General features: G+C 45.8%; 1 protein-coding gene and 1 pseudogene across 1 annotated transcript in view; both read right to left on the minus strand.

The window, feature by feature from the left end:
* LOC136395739 (calcium/calmodulin-dependent protein kinase kinase 2-like) overlaps positions 1 to 24,438 on the minus strand; it is a 1,028,348-nt gene that overhangs the window by 188,679 nt on the left and 815,231 nt on the right.
* Positions 3,561 to 24,438, minus strand: part of LOC136393981 (keratin, type II cytoskeletal 8-like) — a 50,829-nt pseudogene continuing 29,951 nt past the window's right edge.

The following is a 24,438-nucleotide window of genomic DNA, read 5'->3' on the forward strand; positions in this document are numbered from 1 at the left end:
ATCACCAGTTCAAAACCCTGGGCTTGTCTGGTCAAGGCACATATGGGAGTTGATGCTTCCTGCTCCCCCCCCCCCTCTCTCTCCCCTCTAATTAAATAGTCTTTAAAAAAAAAAAAAGAATTCTGGCCTAACCAGGCAGTGGCACAGAGCGTTGTCCTGGGACACAGAGGACCCAGGTTCAAAGGCCAAGGGTCACCAGCTTGCTCGCAGATCATCCAGCTTGAGCACAGGCTCACTGGCTTGAGCAAGGAGGTCACTCGCTCTGCTGTAACTCTCCCCACCCCCCACCCACCCCCAGACAAGGCACATGAGAAAGCAATTAATGAACAACTAAGGAGCTGCAATGAAAAACTGATGTTTTTTATCTCTCTCCCTTTCTGCCTGTCTGTCCCTGTTTCTCCTGTCTCTCTCTCACTAAAATAAAAAAAATTAACGTAATATGTCATATTAACAGTCTAAAGAAAAATATCAACATGATACCAATGCAGAAAGCATTTTACAGAATTCAACATCTATTCATATTTTAAAAAGCAAACTTCCAGCCCTGGCCGGTTTGCTCAGTGGTAGAGCGTCGGCCTGGCGTGCAGGAGTCCCAGGGTTCGATTCCCGGCCAGGGCACACAGGAGAAGCGCTCATCTGCTTCTCCACCCCTTCCCCTCTCCTTCCTCTCTGTCTCTTTCTTCCCTTCCGGCAGCCAAGGTTCCATTGGAGCAAAGTTGGCCCCCCGCACTGAGGATGGCTCCATGGCCTCTGCCTCAGGCACTAGAATGGCTCTGGTTGCAACAGAGCAATGCCCCGGATGGGCAGAGCATCGCCCCCTGGTGGGTGTGCCGAGTGGATCCCGGTCGGGCGAATGCGGAGTCTGTCTGACTGCCTCCCCGTTTCCAACTTCAGAAAAATACCAAAAATAAAATAAAAATAAAAAAGCAAACTTCCTACTTGATAAATGGAACCTATAGAAGGTATAAGCAGACATCATACTTAGTGGTGAAAGACTGAATGCCTTCTCCCATGATTGGGAACGAGGCAAAGATGTCTACTTTTACCACTCCTATTTGACATCATACTGGAAGTCCTAGCCAGTACAATAATGCGTGAAAGTGAAATAAAAGGTACAAGATTAGAAGGGAAAAAATCAAATGGTCCTTATTTGCAAACAAGACAAGTTCTACATAGAAAAATTCCAAACAATTCCATAGCCCTCAAAAAGTCTTAGTTGTAATATGTCAATATGAAAACTCAACTGAATTTCTATATGCTAGCAATGAATAATTGGAAATCAAAAACTTCTGAATAATTGCATTTATAATACATACTGTCAAAAATAAAATACTTAGATATGCACAGTATTTGCTGAAAACTACAAAATGCTAATGAACAAAATCAGAACAGATTAAACAAAGACAACATGATCATGGATGAGAAGACTCAACATAATAAAGATTTTAATTCCTATAAAATGAAAATAGATTTAAGGCAACTCCATAAAAGTTGATTCTACTCAGGATGATTTATAGATATAGACAAGTTGATTCTAAATTTATATGCTCAGTAACAAGAAGAAAAATGAGGGAAAGGGAATGCTCCCTGGAATTTTCTTCCCTTTACTTGAACAAACACTGGAGGTGTGGAAGCTCTGTGGGGCTCAGACGGCCTGGGGGCAAGGCCTGATGAGACAGCTGGTCAGCTTCAGGGAGGAGCGGGTGAGGCACAACTGACATTATTGACTTGGGGCCTCAGTGGGCAAGCTCCCTCTCAGTGGGTGCTGCCCTGGGCTCTATCACCACCATTCTGGTTCCTGAGGCCTGGTGAGAGGGCTTAGTCATACATGAAGAGTGGGCATGTTGGTATTGTTTTATGAAATTTTGTTATATACACATAAACGTTTACAGATTGTAATAAAAGTGAATGTCTTACTGTGAGCTGCCAAAATAGAGAGCTATAGCTCTAGATCAAGGGTCGGGAACCTATGGCTCGCGAGCCAGTTGTGGCTCTTGTGATGGCTGCATCTGGCTCACAGACGAATCTTTAATTAAAAAAATGTTAAAAATATAAAACATTCTCATATATTACAATCCATTCATTTCCTACTACTCATGTTCATGGTTGCGGGTGGCTGGAGCCAATCACAGCTGTCCTCCGGGACAACACCAAATTTTTATTGGATAATGCATAAAGTACACAGGTCATTGTGTGGCTTTCACAGAACTACATTTTAAAATATGTGGCATTCATGGCTCTCAGCCAAAAAGGTTCCAGACCCCTGCTCTAGATAATGTTGTTCTTGGTTTTATCATCAAAGTGACGTCCTTTGTTGTGACACAGTCCAAAACCCTGGTCTTGGCCCTGGGTGGGAGGGTGGGGGGGGGGTAGGCAGAATGTCTGGGCTGTCTGGAGCAGCTCCCTCGAGGAGGGCAGCTAGGATGCAGCTTTAAATGAGGACCCGTGGACAAGAGCCCTGGAGACCCCACTGCAGGGCCAAAACCCAAGTGTCCTGTGCCAGGCTGTCCCTCCTACTGTACCCTCCACATGTGCTTGTTTATTCCTTGTTGGTGTTTCGGGAAGTCTGACATGCACTCATCTCAGCCGTGCTAGGGGCTCATCCACTTTGTCCCGTGCTAAGGAGTCAGCATGTGTGCCCAGAACTCTGTGGTGGTGGCAGTGGAAGCAAGAGCTACAGCTCCCTGTTCCACCCAGTGGCATCCTAAGCCTGTGCCTGCCGTAAGCTCTGGAAACTGTTTCAGCAAAGACAGGCAAACTCCATTACACTCACAGAACCCACACACTCACACACACAGCACATCCCCCACACGCAGGCAGAATGTACACGCCCTTTACCTACTGAGCTGTGTAGGTGATAAGAACACCTCATGTGAAAGGGTAGAAAGGAGGTGGCAAGGGGCAATGCAGGATCAATGTGACCAAGCAGAGCAGGAAGAGTCCAATTCCGATATCAAGTCCTATACTACCTTGGCTTCTAGAAAGTGTGGGTGTGATACACCAATTGCTAATGACAGACTCTGGGCCTCTGAAGGAATGGGAAAACCAGGACTCCTTGGTCCCTGGCTGCAAAGGAATGAAAGTAGTTTAAAAAAAGAAAAAAAAAATCTCTGGCCCCCAAGGAAACACCATGTGCCAAGCCAGGGAGCACAACCCTGAGAACTGGACAGCCCTGGGTGCAAGTCCTCATCTGTCACTTTCTAATGAGGCCGATTACTTGGTCTTTCTGGGCCTGACTTTTCCTTACCTCTAAGCAGTCCTGATGTCAACATCCTGTGTCTGTGGGGACACTAAACTCTCCTGATACCATCTGAAACCTGCTCTGCCTACCTCCCAGGCTTGCTACACAAATGTAATGAAACAAGGTATTTGAGAGCACATTCATGACCAAGGCCTAAAAGCTTTCACCCAAGAAGTCTCTCTGGGAACAGCCGGAAGGTCAGATTTTCCTGCCCAACATCCCCTCCAGCCCCGCCCTCTAGCTTCCGATTCCATGGATGGACCTCTCGACCATCTCTCACCCAGCCAATGGACAAGGGCTACACGTAGAGCAAGCAGGGTTGGCAGAGCCAGCTGAGACTTTATTTTGGAAAAAAAAAAAAAGCCACTTGATTTGGCTTTTAGTTAAGGGTATGGGTAAGAGTTGGTCCCCCAGGCAGTAAAACTGCCCCACCCCACGGGGGAGCTGAGGGCTGGGGCTGAGCTCAGGCGGGTCTCCTGTACTGCTCCCCACCCAGCCCCCTCCCCACAGGCTCAGAGGACAGGAGAGACTGCAGTAGTCATTCATTCACTTGGGCAGGACGTCAGATGACTCGGACACCAGCTTCCCATCGCGGGTCTCAATCTTCTTCACAACCACAGTCTTAGAGGAGCTGGTACGGCTGAAGGAGCCAGAGCCGCTGCTGGAGCCCAAGTTGGCCTGAAAGCCCAGGCCGTAGTTGAGATTCGGGCTCAGCACACCTGGTTAGGGAGAGGCAGCCATGTGAGCACAGGAGTCCTGAACACATCAGGTTCTGATGCCCCCTTCTTCCCCCCCAGCCCCTGGGGTGGGGAACCACCCTGGTTCACTACTCGAGGACTGTCCAGAATACCAGGAAAAGGGCCGGAAAGAGCTTTGATATTAGCTATGTGACAATGGACAAAACAGTTAATTGGTCACCAGCTTCCTCAGCTATACAAGAAAGAAATGCATAGAGGCTTTGTAAAAAGACCCTACCCTCCTGCCCTGCACCTAAGGCGGGAGCACTCACCTGAGTAGCCAGTGGTGGTCTTGGTATGGATATTCATGTTCTGTATTCCAGCCTCCAGCCTGTACCCAAAGGACACGGATGTCAGGATCAACTCCTGGCCCTGTCCTAGGACAACAGGGCCCACCCCTCTCCACCCCATGGGTAAGGTACAGGGCCAGTCAAATATCCCCACACCTACCGGCTCTCCTCGCCCTCCAGCAGCTTGCGGTTAGTGGCAATCTCCACATCCAGAGCCAGCTTGACATTCATGAGCTCCTGGTACTCACGCAGCTGCCGGGCCGTGTCCTGCTTGGCGTTTCACAGAGCAGCTTCCAGCTCAGCCACCTTGGCCTGAGCATCCTTGATGGCCAGCTCCCCATGCTGCTCAGCATCAGCGATGGCGGCCTCCAGGGAAGCCCTCTGTAGGGGGAGAACAGGTCAGCAGAGCAGAGTGTGGTGGCCTCCTGCTCTTGGGCCCACCCTTCTCTCCCTTTTCACTCCTCTAGAGCCTCCCTCCCTGACCTAGACTATCCAACTCCACCCAGGCCAAAGAAAACCCCACTGCTGAGTGCAGGAAGCAGAATGGGGAAATTTGAGCAGCTTCCAAGCACTTCCTGCACAAATTTTTCAGCTGGGACACTACAAGGTATTATCTCCACCCTAATTGGACTAGATCTCTGCTTTCTAGACTTCCTTAAATGCTAACCTTGCCTTGAAATATAAGACATAAGATAAAGTAGGCTGTGGCAACCCCTCCCAGACCTACCTTCCAAACCCCCTTTGACCCATCATGGCCCCAGGGACCTTGTCAGCACCCCTCAGTTTCCCAGGAACAGTCAGAAGCTGGATTGTAGCTGCCCCTCCAACTCCTAAGCTCTGCTCTAGGACTCCTTCCCCAACCCCAGACCCCTCGCTCCTTCCTGCATTATTTCCTCTCACCAGGATGTGTCTGAGGATCCCCTCTCATAGCCAGTCCAGCCCATACCTGGCCTTTGAGGCCCTCAATCTCAGCCTGGAGTCGGCTGATGTTCCGGTTCATCTCAGAAATCTCTGTCTTCGTGCGACGGAGGTCATCCCCATGCTTCCCAGCCAGCGTCTGCAGTTCCTCATACTGTCGGGATGAGATGAGCAGTGAAGATTAAGAGAAGCCTCTGGAACCCAAGGTGACTCCCATCTGAGAGAAAGTACCCTCTCAACCAAGTCACCAGAGCCCAGGTCATCTCCCCGCTACCCCCACCTCAAACACACGAAACACACACACACACACACACACACACACACACACACACACACACGGAAGGCCTTCTTCCAGATTATCGGGCACAGGGACATCCCAATCTCCCCAGCAACTACTAGGCAGGCCCAGCTCATAGCAGGCAGAGTGGCATTTGAAATTCTCCTCCCTGCTCATGAACAGGGGCACAGAACTGGCCAGAAGGAAGTACCAGCTCGTGACCCTGCTCCTCACCTTGATCTGGTACATGGTCTCCGCCTCAGCCCGGTTGCGGTTGGCAATCTCCTCATACTGGGATTTGACCTCGGCAATGATGCCATGCATGTCCAGAGAGCGTTGTTGTCCATGGACAGCACCACAGATGTGTCAGAGATTTGGGACTGCAGCTCACGAATCTCCTATGGTGAGGAGGAGAGGTGGTCAAACCCTGTCCCTGCATACAAGGAGCCCTCTTTTGCAGAAGGACCTTCCTTAGGGGACAAGCTAAGGAACAACAAGAAAAGAGAGGAGCAGGTGGGCATATGATGACCTGGGAAAGAGCAAAGCTCCTAAAGTAATAAAATAGCCCAAAGACCTGGAACCTGGAGCAATGTAAGGATGAAATGAGGCTAGGAAAAAGGGAAATCTGGCTTTGGGTGAGTAACCAGAGGGGCAGGGCCCTTCCGTGAATCAGCTACCAAAACTGAGCCCACAGTGGGCTCCCACAGCCCAAAGACTCAGAACAAAAGCTCTGAGACTGAACAAGCCCAAGTTGCCACTAGGCCACCACTCTGTGTGATGGTTGACCTTGGATAGGCTATTTCAGTTCTCTGAGCATGTTTTCTGATCTGTGAAATGGGGCAATCAACCCTCCCTCATGTGGGGGACAGAACTAGAGAACGTCAATGCTGAGTCAGTATCAGTAACTGCAATTATTCAGTGGTGGGCCCTTGTCCGTTGGTGCACTGGGGGCTGGGAGGAGCCTCTGATAGGGTTGCAGAAAAAAGAACATACCTCTTCATACAGCTGACTGATCTCATCAGTCAGCCCTTCCAGGCGGGACTCCAGCTCTACCTTGTTCATGTAAGCTTCATCCACATCCTGGGGGTTGTTGGGGAAGGGCCCCTGAGCTGAGTGCCCACACTGGTCCCCAACCCAGAAGCACCTGATAGCCTAGACTTGGAACCTTCTAACTGTTGCCTTCTCCACCTCACTTTGTAGCCTCATCCTCCAGTCCAGCCTCTGCCTCATCACACAGGCACAGTAAGCATGGGGATGACCTCCGTCGCACGAAGACAGAGATTTCTGAGATGATCCCCAGCCTACACACCTTTACTGCTTTCTACAGTGCTCCTCCTCCTCCTTTAGCAAGTCTTCTGTGGCTAGACCTCCAATTCTATTGCTCCATTTTCTTAACCATGTCCCAAGTTCTATCCAAATGCACCTCCTTACCTCTCTGTTCTTGCCTACTCTTTCTATGCCATGTATCTAAGAAGCACTCAAACAATGGCCCATTACTTAAAAACATTTAGGGACAAAACCCAAAAAGCCTTAGTCTGAGTCCCTAAGCCTCCAGTGTATGATTGGGGTAAAGGACACCCTCACCTTTTTGATGAGGACAAAATCATTCTCCATCTCTTTGCGTTTGTTGATTTCATCCTCGAACCTGGTAAGGAAAAGATGTAGAATCAAAGGACGAAGGCAAAGGGGAGGTTGTCCTGAGTTTTCTGAGGGGGGTAAAATATCTAGAAAATTCAGTTCATGGAAATGCAAGATATGAGAGAGCTGGTGTGGTCCTTCTGCTCATCAGCCAGTGGGGAGGCCTAGAGCAGGAAACCTCTCTCCAAATCCATGAATACTCATTGGATTAGGCACAGTAAGCATATTAGGAGAGTTTGCAACAGTGACTGACATAAGACCTCAGGCAACAGGGCTGGGCAGAAAATTAAGGGTAAAGAATAAAAAGGGACCTGGTGTATAGGTATATAACAGGGGACAGTTGGCTACTTGTCTCTCCCATCTGAGGTCTACCACGTAAATATTAAGGAATAATTTGGTGTCCAAATCTGGACAGTTCTGTGATGAAAAGGGAGTGGGTGTAGTTAACAATTATGCCGGGACAATAGGTATAAACTAGATTGTACTGAGAAAACCTGGTCACATAGTCACCCTAATTATATAAGGTTGCATTGTCCAACAAGCGGATGGCCATGGGGTCTTAGGCCTCTAGTCCCCTGGGGTGGGACGGAAAGGATGACTTCAGTTGGGCAGATGGCAGTGCAGAGGAGGGCAGCTCACTTATTCTTCAGGTCCTCCACCAGCCCCTGCATGTTGCCAGGGCACAGCCGGTGGCTGCAGATGCCCTGCCCGGGAAGGGAGGTAGCTGGCCGTCTCCACTGGCCTCACTCTGTCCCTCACTTCTCTCCAGGCCCTGCCCTACATGGCCCTTCTCATAGTGATGCTGTTCTTCATCTACTGCAGGGGTCAGGAACCTTTTTGGCGGAGAGAGCCATGAATGCCACATATTTTAAAATATAATTCTGTGAGAGCCATACAATGACCCATGTGTGTTACGCATTATCCAATAAAAATTTGGTGTTGTCGGCCCTGGCCGGTTGGGTCAGTGGTAGAGCGTCGTCCTGGCGTGCGGAAGTCCCGGGTTTGATTCCCGGCCAGGGCACACAGGAGAGGTGCCCATCTGCTTCTCTACCCTTCCACCTCTCCTTCCTCTCTGTCTCTCTCTTTTCCTACCGCAGCCGAGGCTCCATTGGAGCAAAGATGGCCTGGGCGCTGGGGATGACTCCATGGCCTCTGCCTCAGGTACTACAGTGGCTCTGGTCACAACAGAGCGACTCCCTGGATGGGCAGAGCATCGCCCCCTGGTGTGCGTCCTGGGTGGATCCCAGTCGGGCGCATGCGGGAATCTGTCTGACTGCCTCCCCGTTCCCAGCTTCAGAAAAATACAAAAAAAAAAAAAATTTGGTGTTGTCCCAGAGGACAGCTGTGATTGGCTCCAGCCGCCCGCAACCATGAACATGAGCGGTAGGAAATGAATGGATTGTAATACATGAGAATGTTTTATATTTTTAACATTATTATTTTTTTTTATATTAAAGATTTGTCTGTGAGCCAGGTGCAGCCATCAAAAGAGCCACATCTGGCTCGCGAGCCACAGGTTCCCAACCCCTGATCTATGCTGTGATCGGCATGCGGCTAGGACGGGCTCCCCGAGGCTCAGTGCCCTGTTCCTGTCCCAGCCCCACGCTCCCTGATGCCCTCCTCCCTCTCAGCTCCCTGCTGACCCTGACTGTCCCTCTCTGTCATCTTTCACTTTCTGAGGGCAAAAGGGTCCCAGGAATTGGGACTTCCTCCCCAAGTGGTATCCTGTAGGTGGGGCGAATGGCTGAGAGCAGAGTACTCAGAGAGCTTCTCTCCCCACTTTCCCAGGCCTGGGTTCTGCTCTCAGAAAAACACTCCCAATGTATGCAGTGAGCCTCAAAAGCTGTGGGCCCTTTCCAGGAAACAGCTGAGGTCAGAAGAGAAGGTGTGCACAGGGCAGTGGGGGGCAGAGAAACAGCACCCGAAGCTCGCAGAAGCCGGGCATATGGCACTCAGAAGCTTCAGGTCTCTGGGCTCCAGTCTAGGAGTGGCGTTTGGACATGTGAGCACCCACATCCATGAACTTGGGAAGACTTGGGAGCACTCAGACAATCTAATGAGTTCCCGCTCTCGTGAACTGGTTTTTCAACATCATTCAGTAGGGACAAAGTTGAAAAACTTTATTTATTTATTTATTTATTTATTTATTTGTATTTTTCTGAAGCTGAAAACGGGGAGAGACAGTCAGACAGACTCCCGCATGCGCCTGACCGGGATCCACCCGGCACGCCCACCAGGGGGCCACGCTCTGCCCCTCCAGGGCGTCGCTCTGCTGCGACCAGAGCCACTCTAGCGCCTGGGGCAGAGGCCAAGGAGCCATCCCCAGTGCCCGGGCCATCTTTGCTCCAATGGAGCCTTGGCTGCGGGAGGGGAAGAGAGAGACAGAGAGGAAGGAGGGGGGGGTGGAGAAGCAAATGGGCGCTTCTCCTATGTGCCCTGGCCGGGAATCGAACCCGGGTCCCCCGCACGCCAGGCCAACGCTATACCGCTGAGCCAACCGGCCAGGGCCGAAAAACTTTATATTTTTTAAATTTCTACTCACCCTGAGGGGAAACTATCTGCATTTCTATAGCTAAAAGCTTTCTTTAAAAACAATCAAACAGAAACCCTGACATAGTGATACAGTATTTCTGACTTATTTCAGTGGTATTTCATTGTTTTAGACAGACAGATAGAGAGATTATAAAATATATTGTAGATAGGTAGATATAGAGGATACAGATATATAAGTCTGTCAACTAGAATAGGTTTAATGATTTTGCTGATCAGGATGAAAATTCCCTCTCTGTCTCCTATGGACTGCCCTGCCCTCCCCATCCACTGGAAGTGCTGTCCAGAACGTGGCTTCTTCTAACCAGCTTTCTCCCTCGCCACCCCCCCTCCCCCCGTTTTTGGCACTGCAGTGATCAGCACCGCAACCAAGATAAGTTATATTTACTGAGCACCGAATTTGTGCCAGGCAGACACTACAGTTCTGTACAGATGAAATCTCATTTAATCCCCACACTAGATTTCTGATAGGATCTGTTGCCACCTTCAGTTGACAAATGGAACCAGAGGCTCCAAAGCAGAAGTCCATCACTGACCCCGGAAGCTCCAGAGCTAAGCAGCGTGGAAAAGGTTCTGGGTACAAATACTAGAGTCGCACTTGCATACCAAGTAACATCTTGCACTACTACAAGCCAGTTACGTAATTTTGTGTTATTTTAAAATAATTTTATTTTTAGCTTCAGCTCCTGATTTCTCCAAAAGTCCTGTTTTAAAAAGTTCCATTGTACTGGATAAAGAAGATGTGGTACATAACAGTGTGTCTGTAAAGTCATGGTGCGCTTTTGACCAGTCACAGGAAAGCAACAAAAGACGATAGAAATGTGAAATCTGCACCAAATAAAAGGAAAACTCTCCCAGTTTCATACCTATTCAGTGCAGTTCAATGTGGGCTCACGTACAGATTTTTTTAGGACTCCTTAGGTAGCTATCCCGTGTAGCCTCTACAGACTCATCACTGACTGGTGGCCTACCAGAACGGGGTTTCTCCACCAAACTGCCGGTTTCCTTCAACTGCTTATCCCACCAAGTAATGTTATTCCTATGTGGTGGTGCTTCATTATAAACGCGCCGATATTCACATTGCACTTTGGTCACGGATTCAAATTTAGCGAGCCCAGAACACACTGAACTTTCCTATGTACCGTTCACATCTCGACTGGCATGGCCATGGGCTGCTCTGCTGTGTACGCGGTGTTACATCATCATCTGCGCATGTGCACATGCTGCCACACCATCCTACAGAAACTGGGAGGTTTTCCTTTTATTTGGTGCAGATTTCACATTTCTATTGTCTTTTGTTGCTTTCCTGTGACCGGTCAAAAGTGCACCATGACTTTACGGACACACTGTATATACTATGAAATACTACTCAGCCATAAGAAATGATGACATCAGATCATTTACAACAACATGGATGGACCTTGATAACATTATACTGAGTGAAATAAGTAAATCAGAAAAAAACTAAGAACTATATGATTCCGTACATAGGTGGGACATAAAAATGAGACTCAGGGACATGGACAAGAGTGTGGTGGTTATGGGGGGGAGGGGAGGGTGGTGGAGGGGCACAAAGATAACCAGATAGAAGATAACAGAAGACAATTTGATTTTGTGTGATGGATATGCAGCATAATCAAATGTCAAAATAACCTGAAGATGTTTTCTCAGAACCTATGTACCTTGATTGATCTATGTCACCCCATTAAAATTAATAATAAAGGAGAAAAAAGTCCCATTGTGCCCTGGCCAGTTGGCTCAATGGTAGAGCCTCAGCCTGGCATGTGGAAGTCCTGGTTTGATTCCTGGCCAGGGCACACAGGAGAAGCGCCCATCTGCTTTTCCACCCTTCCTCTTCTCCTTCCTCTCTCTCTTCCCCTCCCGCAGCCAATGCTCCACTAAAGCAAATTTGGCCCAGGCACTGAGGACAGCTCCATGGCCTCTGCCTCAGGTGCTAAAATGCTAGAATGGCTCCAGCCACAATGGAGCAATGCCCCAGATGTGCAGAGCATTGCCCCCTGGTGGGCATGCTGGGTGGATCCTGGTCAGGTGTATGTGGCAGTCTGTCTGACTGCCTCCCCAGTTCTAACTTAGGAAAAATACAAAAAAAAAAAAAAGGTCCATTGTTCAAGTTGGTGGAGATATTGCCTTCGAATGCAAGCCTCGCCTTCCTGAGGGCCAAGATCCCCTGGAGAAGAGGCGCAGAGCCTGCAGAAAAGCAGAAGGTAAACTAATCTTCCCTTGTGTGGTATTTAATAGCTTGAAATAGTTGGCTAATATAGTATCTTCCAAATTCATACAATTTACGAGGGCTTCCAAAATTCCCTCCCTTATAATAAACCTACCACCACATATCTGGAGATCCAAGAGTTTCTCATATGACAGTAGAAACTAAACCACCTTATAAAGCTAAGACCTGCCTATATAATTTGGCTGCAATGCACAAGGGCTTGCAATAGGTATATTTTTAAAACTCCTTGCAGACCTTCCCCTATGTCTAGTGTGAAGATACATTCCTGATCTGGCCTGCTAAGAAGTCAGGGAGAAGATTGTCACACAAGGGGACACTCATGCTCACACACATGGCCTTGTGCTGTTCACATTCTCACATGGGTGTTGTCCCTGTGCGGGGATGAGGTCCCCACAGGAACCACTGTAGAGCGGCTTTCGCAGGGAAGGAGGAGCTGTCCTTCCTCCCTGGATGGGTGCAGGCGTGTCTCCTAGGACAGTGGTGACAGAACAGAACAGGTGTTTCTCTCCAGGTGTTACATGTTTTGTTCTGTGGTGCTGCAGAGCCCTGCACATCTGGAGGGGATAATCCTGCAACTGCAACTCTGTTCAATGACCACATGTGTTGCTTTGTGGCCAGGGACACAGAGGGCTACTTTCAGAGTGAGCCCTTGTGCTAAAGGTATGAAAACAGTTCCATCAGACGCATCATGAGTTCATATGCCAACCAGGCCTGGCTGATTACACAAATGAAAGGGACAGGTTGGGTAAAAGAAAGGAGAAGGAAGACGTGACAAAAGTGGCAACCTCTTGGTCATGGAAGACAGGACTCGGGCTGGAGAGGGACTTCTGCACCTGAAGGAGACAGGAGCATGGAGTCTGTGAAATGATGTTTTGTGGGAAGGCAGACCCTGGGTTGGAAAACTAAACATTTCAGGAAAAATTAGAAATCAGGGTGTCGACATTAGGTGAATAGGTGAAATACAGTAAGCTCAGAGGGGCCTGGGCTACTGCCATTATAACTCTAGTAGGTGGCATATTTCCTGGCACATTAAATATTTGTTTTTCCTGACGTCTGACTTATACCCAGAAATTACGTACAATAAAATGTACAAATCTGAAGTGTACAGCATGATTAATATTTGCATGCATATGTATATGCCCATGTAACCCCTATGCATTTCAAGATACAGAACATTTTCAGTACCCCAGAAGGCGCCCCTCACTCTCTCCTAGTTAATAGCGCCCTTACCCACCAAAGGGGACCATTATGCTGACACTGTCATGATACACTAGTTTCACCTGTCTGTGAACTTAATTTAAATGAGCTCACACAGTATGTATTTGTTGTTGCACAAGTTTAAAGTCCATTCTAGCATGGGTGGACATTTGGGTTGCTTCTTGTTTATGAATAAAGTGGCCGTGAAGATTCCTGAACCTTTCTCTTATAGACACACACAGTATTTCCTGTTGGATGTTTACCCAGGAGAAAAATTTCTGGGTCACAGGATATATATATATTTGGTACATACTATAAAATAGTTCTGTAAAACAGTTGTTCTCAATAACATTCTCATTAGGAATACGTGAGCATTTCGGTTGCTTCGCTTCTTTGCCAACACTTGACATTGTCAGTTCTTTTCAGCCATTCCAGTGAGGATGTAGTGCTGTTTCATTGCAGTTTTAACATTAAACTCTTACTAAATACATAAATGAAAGTGATATAACTATGAAATGGGGTGTTAGGTAGCTATAAACAAATGTGTTGTTAAAGAAGACAGTATTGGGGACATGCTTATGATATGTTAAAGCTGAAAAACATATATAAAGCCTGTATCTAGTACACTTTTTATTTTAATGTATACATGTTAATAAAGAGGACTAGAAGAAATTCACCAAGATGTTAACTGTTGATTCTGGAGAAGAATTTAGTCTCTTTTTCTTTATACTTTTACATAATCATGAAATGTTCTACAATGAGAAAATACCAATTTTATTTTGTGTGTGTGTGTGTGTGTGAGAGAGAGAGAGAGAGAGACAGAGACAGAGACAGAGACAGAAAGAGGGACAGATAGGGACAGACAGGAAGGAGAGAGATGAGAAGCATCAATTCTTCATTGTGGCTCCTTAATTTCCTTAGTTGTTCACTGATTGTTCTCTCATATGTGCCTTGACCAGGGGGCTGTAGCAGAGCAAGTGACCCCTTGCTCAAGCCAGCGACCTTGGGCTTCAAACCAGCGACCTTTGAACTCAAGCCAGCAACCATGGGGTCATGTCTATGAACCCACACTCAAGCCAGTGACCCCCACGCTCAAGCTGGTGAGCCCACGCTCAAGCTGGCAACCTCGGAGTTTTGAACCTGGGTCCTCTGCATGCCAATTTGACGGTTTATCCACTGCACCACCGCCTGGTCAGGCACAAATGCCAATTTTAAAAGCAGAAGTAAAAGAATACTTTCAAGAACAGTCTCTGCCTGATAAAATGAACTCTGTGTTCAAAAGTATGCCATACTTCTCTGTACCCCTGGACCAGCCTGGACCTCCATTCACCAGTGATGGACCTCGGGGTCTCAATCCGGCTGCAGAAGAACTGGAAGGATGAGAGAAAGGTGCTTTCAGGTCCTGTGGAGGCCAGCCGGCAGCAGCAGAGGTCACTACCAACGCCAGGGTGATAACAGAACAAGCAGGTGGGACCCTAGGAGCAGGACCTACTGAGGGAGGAAGAGGCTTCGGGTCCTGGGGAAAGGCAGAGCCAGCAGGCCCAGGGAGTCGCCGCCCGCTCGGGAAACCTGCCCTCCAGGTGCACCTTGTGTCCTCCTCTGGCCTCAGCTAGCCTCCCACTTCCTCTTTTCCATTTTTGTGTCCATAAGAGCAAAATCATCCCTGGCTTCCTCCCTTTATTTGATGAAGGAAAGGAAGTTGTGAAGACGTGTGTTTTACATGGCCTCTGTGTTTTGTAGCATTTTGGTGAAATTCAGTGCCAGCTTTAAGCATGTGCAAACCAAAATGTGATTGGAAGTGCATTTGGGGGAGACCGCTGGTGGTATTGCGAAGAGTGGATTGAAAAAATGTAATAGACAGGGAGAAGAATCCCACAGGTGAGGCCCTAAATTAATATAGTAAACTTGAGAACAGCTGTGAATGAGGTTAAAGAGACTTTATATTTTCTACACAAAGTCACAAGCAAAGGCAGATCTGGCTTTATTTCTCCTAGATAATAAAAGACTTCCACTTTTATTTGTAGTTTTTAGAACAAAAATATGGCCATCTTCACTGTAAAGACTGTAAGACCAGATGGGAGAGTGCTTCTGTGCGGTGCACTCCTGGGACTAGTCAGACGAGTCAAGTGTGGGGCATGGGGGAGGTGGGGCAGGCGCAGATGCGAAGTGGAGGAAGACTGTGTCTCCGAATGGCGCGGGACTAAACGCTGTCTCATTCATCTTGGCATCCTCCACTCCAGGCACATAATGCTCAGTAGGTGAATTGAATAACTGGACAGTCCACATGACCTCCCGAGACTGCTGACCCATGTCCTGGTTCTGTTGGGGTTGGAAGTTAGACCAAATGTCAGATTAGTTAGACGAACTGCAGTTCTTGTGTACATTGGGACTTTCTGTAATCATTTTTCGGTTGGTGTATTTTGAACAGGTGTGGGCATTAGTGCTAGGAAATTTCCACTGTCTGTCCACAAGGTGGGGCAGTAAGGAGAAAGAATTGACTGTACAGGTGAGCCTGTGACATGCTTCCCGCTAAGAAGATTCCCCCCCTTACTTTGATTGGTTGTCAGCATCAGCATGTTTAGATCGAGAAGACTTCACAGTCTGAATTTCCAAGTTTTCCTGAACAATTAGACTCTGAACACCACAGGCTTTCATTTCAGAATGCAAACAGAAGGCTGGGTTAAGGAGTTCTCTCTCTTCTCTGGGTACGTGCCCTTCATTTTGTAACAGTCTGTACCTGGTCTCTTAACCTCTATGAGTATTTCAGTTGGAGCTCCCTCTGCTTTTCAGGCTAAAGGACTGTAGAGAGAGAGACGTGTTAAGACCTGACTGAGCACATGACTTTTCACACTAGCCGCTTACTAGACCTGAGGGTAAATAGATTTTTAAACTAAACTAAAAGTGCTTTCCTTCTCTTGCCAGAATAAAAGCAGTGGATTGGATTCAAACACTCCAAGGCACTTGGGCACCCATAGAATGGACATGGCATAGAAAAAACACAGGAGGGGCTAGCTGGCCTTGTGGGGGCTGCCCAAGCAGGATTTGAGAGGATAAATAGGAGTTCACCTAGAAAGGCAGGGAGAAAGCGTGCACAGGACATGCACAAAGCCTAGAAACCACCTGCATTGATTGGTTATTGCAAGAATGTGACGTTCACGTGGGGAAATGGTGGGAAAAAAGAAAAAGCAAGCGTGGGTGGACCAGAGACAACGGAGAAGGTCCAGGGTTTGCCTGCACAGTGAGTGAAATTTTTAATGGCTCCTTCCCACTAAAGACTCTTACTACGGTACCGTGTGTACCTTATTGGGTAGATGACAGAATTATAGGGAACGTAGGAGCAGGACATTGATTTTACAGGTAAGGAAAATGAGGTTCACAGAGGAAGAGAAAGTGGCTGAGCACTAGAGGAGCTGAAGACCTCAGGGTAGGGGCAGGGTTGGGCACAAAGTGGGAGCCTCGGGTACATAGAAACTTGGATTTGTAAAAGACAAGTTCCTCTTTAGGTTTACCTCAAACGACTCTTGCAAATGCCACAAGAGTTTTCACCCTTTTAGGGGAGAAGCCATTCTGTGTCAGGTAAGCATGTACAACACTGTCTTTGTGTTTATATTGTTTCCATTCTTAACATGAAACTTTTGTAGCATAATTAATAGAATTGGATATTTGTATGGTTTTCTATGTTTTTGAATATATATAATATTTTAGTGGGGGGAGAGCAAATTCTAGGGCTCTTTTGGAAGGGACAAAGATTGAGTCTTAAGTTGCATTATGTGGTGTGTTTATGTATGAGGTGGTATGTTTTTCCTCCAACACCCTGTGTATGGATGTAATAATTTAGTAGGCAGCCTTTATTAAGCTTTTACTATGTGCCAAGCTTTGGGCTAAGTGCTTTATACGCATTGTCTGCTATGGAGTTATTGATAATTTTACTGAACTTTTCAATACTAAAATTTTTGTCTTTTTTTTTATAATTAAATTTTCATTAATTTTAATGGGATGACATAAATAAATCAGGGTACATATATTCAAATAAAACATGTCCAGGTTATCTTGTCATTCAATTATGTTGCATACCCATCTCCAAAAGTCAGATTGTCCTCCATCACCTTCTATCTAGTTTTCTTTGTGCCCCTACCCCTCCCCTTCTCCCTCTCCCTCCCTCCCTCCCCCTGCCCCCGTAACCACCACACTCTTGTCCATGTCTCTTAGTCTTGTTTTTATGTCCCATCAATATATAGAATCCTGCAGTTCTTGTTCTTTTTTTTATTTACTTACTTCACTCCTTATAATGTTATCAAGATCCCACCATTTTGTTGTAAATGAGCCGATGTCATCATTTCTTATGGCTGAATAGTATACCATGGTGTATATGTGCCACATCTTCTTTATCCAGTCAATCTTCTAATTTTTTTTTTTTTATATATTTTTCTGAAGCTGGAAACGGGGAGAGACAGTCAGACAGACTCCCGCATGCGCCCGACCGGGATCCACCCGGCACGCCCACCAGGGGCGACGCTCTGCCCACCAGGGGGCGATGCTCTGCCCCTCCGGGGCATCACTCTGCCGCGACCAGAGCCACTCTAGCACCTGGGGCAGAGGCCAAGGAGCCAACCCCAGCGCCCGGGCCATCTTTGCTCCAATGGGGCCTTGGCTGCGGGAGGGGAAGAGAGAGACAGAGAGGAAGGAGGGGGTGGGGGTGGAGAAGCAAATGGGCGCTTCTCCTGTGTGCCCTAGCCGGGAATCGAACTCGGGTCCCCCGCACGCCAGGCCGACGCTCTACCGCTAAGCCAACCGGCCAGGGCCCTTCTATTTTTTTTTTTTTTACAGTGATTAAAGCCTTTAAGCAAACTCTTGGCCAATACAGCAAGAATCCATAAAAGAGTAGTGTCCTTAACATGTTTACCAAGTCCAAGTTGGCACCATCACCATTCCAAATCCCTGCAAATGCAACCTAACCCCAGTTCAGTCTGTTAGAAGCTGTCACAAGGAGCAGGAGTCCAGGAAATGTCCACATCCAGGAAAAGTCCGCATGGCACTGGAATTGTTGTCACAATTCTACACTTTGCAGTTCACGTCCAAGTCCCAATGACCGCTGCTTCTAGCTGGTAATGATTCAGGTAGACTGGAAAAGTCATCTGCAGCATGTGTGGAGATGGAGTTTCTATTCTCCTCTGCCTAGAGAGATGAGAGCAGGTTGCTTTTCCCTGGAGCTCTGCGACTGTGGTGTGGTAAAGAGAACCTTGGGATACACTAAGCTGGGTGGCAAAGGTAGATTCATAATTGAAGTTGGCAAAAGGGGGAAAGAGAGCTCTAAATTAGGAGTAGGTTCTAGCCTAAAATATGAGTGAGGCATTGAGGTAGGAGGAATAAAGAAAACAATATATATTAAACAAAGCAGCAGAAAATAGGACTATCAACTCCCACAACAGAGATTTTTGAGGGAAGAATAAAAAAACTTGACTATTCAGGCAAGACATAGTTAAGTGGCCCTTGTGCAAATGAGATCAGTTTACCTGCTTCTTGGAAGAAATACCCTAGGCTCGTCCACAGTGTCATAGATGGGGCCGATGGCCCTGGGCATCTTCAGCCTTCAGTGGCAAACCACAGAATTCTGGGCAAGGTTAGGTCATAGGTGGCTGGAGCAGAGCTGGAAGAGACTGAACCCTCCCTTAGAGGAGCGAGGGGGAAGCCTACTTTCCAGTGTCCCTGTTTCCTCACAGCAGAGGCATGTAAGTCTGGCAGGCTTTAGCTCAATGACCTTCCTTTCCATTATTGAAGCAGGACCCAGATGGCATTCTATGAGACCCCTTTGGGGCATTGGAACCTTTAAGGGTGTATCCTGAAAGCTGATAGTTCACCTGATCTCTATTGGGCTTTTTCTGCCTCTAGGTATCTTAAAAGCCGTGCTCAGAAGATCTCGCTGAGGGTTTCAGGATCCCCATCCGCCTATATAAACCTTTTCGTATATCTGGAGCTATTTAGAAAAAGACAAAACAATGTTATTAGCTGGATCAAATAAAAGAAGGTAGAAGTTTGCAGGAGAAAAAGATTTGGCGTCTCCTGTTCATCAGCATTCAAAAAAAATTTAAAATTTTTAAAGTAAAAAGCATGATATGGTAGACCCGTAGGAGTTCCAGGATATGACTCCCCCCTTTTAATTTTTTTTAAATTGACCTTAAAATATTTGCTGGGTACACTTTAATAATACCTTGACTTTAAAGATTGTAAGAAATACACATAATTCGAAAGGTTTGACAAAATACAGTAAATGCTTTTGCTCCATATGCAGGAGCATTGTCAGTTTAGCCAGTTTAGGAAATCCAATAATAGAACAATGCATACAGACAATGAGCTATAACATGCTTAGCAGCCTCTCCTGTTCTGACAGAGGTTACTATAAATCCAGAATAGGTATCCACTGTAACGTGGACATGGGACTGTTTGCCAAATGAAGGTATATGAGTAACATCCATTTGCCAAAGTTGTCCTGGTAGGGGTCCTTGAGGGTTAACTCCAAAAGAAGGGACAGATTGTAGTATAGGACACCTTGGACAGGATTTCCCAATCTGCTGTGCTGCTTCCCGAGAAAGTTGAAACTGTTTACACAGGGCTGCAGCGTTCCGGTGATGAATAGCATGAGACTGAATTGCTCGATCTGTCATGGTTGCTCCAAATAATTTTCTTTTGGGTAGCTTGATCAACAAGGGCATTCCCTTGTGCTAAAGCTCCAGGGAGCATGGAGTGAGCTCGAGTATGTCCTATAAAACATGGAGCTCTATGGCCCTGGCCGGTTGGCTCAGTGGTAGAGCCTCGGCCTGGCGTGCGGGGGGACCCGGGTTCGATTCCCGGCCAGGGCACATAGGAGAAGCGCCCATTTGCTTCTCCACCCCCCCCCCACTCCTTCCTCTCTGTCTCTCTCTTCCCCTCCCGCAGCCAAGGCTCCATTGGAGCGAAGATGGCCTGGGCGCTGGGGATGGCTCCTTGGCCTCTGCCCCAGGCGCTAGAGTGGCTCTGGTCTCAGCAGAGCGACGCCCTGGAGGGGCAGAGCATCGCCCCCTGGCGGGCAGAGCGGCGCCCCATGGTGGGTGTGCCGGGTAGATCCCGGTCGGGCGCATGCGGGAGTCTGTCTGACTGTCTCTCCCCATTTCCAGCTTCAGAAAAATACAAAAAAAAAATACAAAAAAAAAACCATGGAGCTCTATGTTGACATACAAGTCTTTGAAGAAGGAGGAACTGCTGACATAGTTCATCAGCATTTGTCCCTAAGACAGCAGTCTTTATAGTGGAAACACCATAAGTAAATATTTGTTGTCTGTATATAAATTAAAGGAGGAATATGGCAAATGCTGAAAAGCCATGATAATGGCATAGAATTCTAGTCTTTGAGCTGATTTTAAGTTGACGGTTTCAGTATAACATTGTCCATTGATTTGCAAGAGCGATTTGCCAGTTAGTGGAAGTTTCCCAGAACCATTGTTGTTGATCCTTTGAAAAAAGGAACAACAATAATTTTGAGGCTCAAAACCTATAAGCTGTAAGGGTCGCCTATGCCCCTTGATAATCCAGGAGGCAACAAGATCAAAACATGGAAGTGTATTCCATGGGCTATTAGATGGTTCAATGTGCCCAAGCTGTAGCTGCTCTTGTACCAATTGAGCAGCTGCCCTAAGTTTCTCCTGAGAAAGGGGCCATTGGTCTACCCATACAGGATTATCTGATTTCAAAGTAATTGGGTCTGCACAATGCATTATTGAGGTAGCAGGAGCTACCAAGGCCCCTATGCTAAATTTTGATATCCTAATCCACACCTTCTGGTATTAGGTGCCACTTCTATGGGGGTGAGAATTCCTCGCTGTTCTTTCCCTAGACCCTTGGTGGGCAAAAATCCCCGATCAAGCATCTGAGTACTGACTAAACCATTAGGACTGACAAGCAACGCTTTCATATTTTTCAAAACATCTCTACCCCACAAATTAACGGGCCATCTAGGGAGCATATAAGGCTTAAAAAATCCAGAATGACTTTCTTAATCTTCCCAATGTAGAAAACTAGAACTTTGTTGAGGGGATTTACTCTGCCCTATACCTTGTAATTCTGTGGCTGCTGCATGAGTGGGCCAGGAAGGAGGCCAATGTAGCTTAGCAATAACAGATACATCAGCTCCAGTATCTAAAAGTTCTTTAAATTTATGCCCATGTATTGTTAGTTTCATTTCAGGGCATTCCTGACCTATTTTTTGAAATCCAATTGGCAAAATCAGAGGCGCCAAATCACCAATTATCTTAGGGCCCCTTTTGCAGGATGTGGCCTGAGAAGCAGAATTAGCATCCTTATACTATTCTTCTAACTGCCTGAATTAGCCTTGAGACAAATTCTTTTTTTTTTATTTTAATGGGGTGACATTGATAAAATTGTCTTCTGTCACCTTCTAACTGGTTTTCTTTGTGCTCCTCCCCTCCCTCAACCCCCTCCCTCTCCTGCCCCCACCCTGTAACCCCAACACTGTTGTCCATGTCTCTGAGTCTCATTTTTATGTCCCACCTCTGTATGGAATCATATAGTTCTTAGTTTTTTCTGATTTACTTATTTCACTCAGTATGTTATCAAGGTCCATCCACGTTGTTGTGAAAGATCCGATGTCATCATTTCTTATGGCTGTGTAGTATTCCATAGCATATATATATATATATATATATATATATATATATATATATATACCAAAGCTTTTTAATCCACTCATCCTCTGACGGACACTTGGGCTGTTTCCAGATCTTTGCTATTGTGAACAATGCTGCCATAAACATGGGGGTGCATTTCTTCTTTTCAAACAGTGCTATGGTGTTCTTGGGGTATATTCCTAACAGTGGTATAGCTGGGTCAAAAGGCAGTTCGATTTTTAATTTCTTGAGGAATCTCCATACTGTTTTCCACAGTGGCTGCACCAGTCTACATTCCCACCACAGTGCAGGAGGGTTCCCTTTTCTCCACATCCTCACCAGCACTTCTTCTGTGTTGTTTTGTTGATGAGCGCCATTCTGACCCATGTGAGGTGATATCTCATTGTGGTTTTAACTTGCATTTCTCTAATGATTAGTGATGTTGAGCATTTTTCATATGCCTATTGGCTATCTGTGTGTCCTCTTTGGAGAAGTGTCTATTCATTTCTTTTGCCCATTTTTGGATTGGATTGCTTGTCTTCCTGGTATTAAGTTTTACAAGTTCTTTAAAAATTTTGGTTATTAACCCCTTATCAGACGCATTGTCAAATATGTTCTCCCATTGTGTAGTTTGTCTTTTTATTCTGTTCTTATTGTCTTTAGCTGTGCAGAAGCTTTTTAGTTTGATAAAGTCCCATCTGTATATCCTGTCTTTTATTTTACTTGCCTGTGGAGACAAATCAGCAAATATATTGCTACGAGAGATGTCAGAGAGCTTACTGCCTATGTTTTCTTCTAAGATGCTTATGATTTTATGGCTTACATTTAAGTCTTTAATCCATTTTGAGTTTATTTTTGTGAATGGTGTAAGTTGGTGGTCTAGTTTCATTTTTTTGCAGGTAGCTGTCCAATTTTCCCAACACCATTTGTTAAAGAGGCTGTCTTTACTCCAATGTATGCTCTTACCTCCTTTGTCAAATATCAGTTGTCCATAAAAGTGTGGGTTTATTTCTGGGTTCTCAGTTCTGTTCCATTGATCTATATGCCTGTTTTTATGCCAGTACCAGGCTGTTTTGAGTACAGTGACCTTATAATATAACTTGATATCCGGAAGTGTGATACCTCCCACTTTATTCTTCCTTTTCAAGATTGCTGAAGCTATTGCTGTTCTCTTTTGGTTCCATATAAATTTTGGAATATGTGTTCTATATCTTTGAAGTAAGTCATTGGTATTTTAATTGGTATTGCATTGAATTTATAAATTGCTTTGGGTAATATAGACATTTTAATGATGTTTATTCTTCCTAACCATGAGCATGGTATATGCCTCCACTTGTTTGTATCTTCCCTGATTTCTTTTATCATTGTTTTATAATTTTCTGAGTACAAGTCTTTAATCTCCCTGGTTAAATTTATTCCTAGGTACTTTATTTTTTTGGTTACAATGGTAAAGGGAATTGATTCCTTCATTTCTCTTTCTGACAGTTCATTGTTAGTATATAAAAATGCCTCTAATTTATGAGTATTGATTTTATATTCTGCCACCTTGCTGAATTCATTTATCAGGTCTAGTAGTTTTTTGACTGTGACTTTAGGGTTTTCTATATACAGTATCATATCATCTGCAAATAATGATAGTTTTACTTCTTTTCCAATTTGGATGCCTTTTATTTCTTTTTCTTGTCTGATTGCTGTGGCTAGGACTTCCAGAACTATGTTGAATAAGAGTAGTGAAAGGGGGAACCCCTGCCTTGTTCCTGATCTGAAGGGGATTGCTTTTAACTTTTGCCCATTGAGTATGATGTTGGCTGTGGGTTTGTCATAGATGGCCTTGATCATGTTGAGGTATATTCCCTGTATTCCCACTTTGCTAAGAGTTTTGATCATGAATGGGTGCTGGATTTTATCAAATGCTTTTTCTGCATCTATTGAAATTATCATGTGGTTTTTCTCCTTCCTTTTGTTTATGTGATGAATCACATTGATTGATTTGCAAATATTGTACCAGCCTTGCTTCTCAAGAATAAATCCCACTTGATCATGGTGTATGATTTTTTTCATATATTGCTGGATCTGGTTTGCTAATAATTTGTTGAGTATTTTAGCATCTAAATTCATCAGGGATATTGGCCTATACTTTTCTTTCTTTGTGTTGTCTTTGCCTGGTTTTGGAATCAGAATTATGCTCGCCTCATAAAAGGAGCTTGGAAGTCTTCCTTCCTCTTGAATTTTTTGAAATAGCTTGAGAAGGATAGGGGTTAGTTCTTCTTTGAATATTTGGTAGAATTTACTTGTGAAGCCATCAGGCCCAGGACTTTTTTGGGGGGGAGTTTTTTTGATAACTGTTTCAATCTCATTTGTTGTAATTGGTCTGTTTAGGTTTTCTGATTCTTCCAGATTAATTTTTGGAAGATTATATGTTTCAAGAAATTTGTCCATTTAATCTAGGTTGTCTATTTTTTTGGCTTACAGTTCTTCATGGTGTTTTCTTACAATAGTTTGTATTTCTGTTGTGTCAGTTGTTATTTCTCCACTCTCGTTTCTAATTTTATTTATTTGAGTCCTCTCTCTTTTTTCTTGGTGAGTCTGGTTAAAGGTTCATCGATCTTGTTTACCTTTTCAAAGAACCAGCTCCTGGTTTCATTGATCCTCTGTATTGTTTCTTTAGCCTCTATGTCATTT

This window comes from Saccopteryx leptura, chromosome 2, assembly GCF_036850995.1.
Source record: "Saccopteryx leptura isolate mSacLep1 chromosome 2, mSacLep1_pri_phased_curated, whole genome shotgun sequence".
In the NCBI taxonomy this organism is placed as follows: Eukaryota; Metazoa; Chordata; class Mammalia; order Chiroptera; family Emballonuridae; genus Saccopteryx; species Saccopteryx leptura.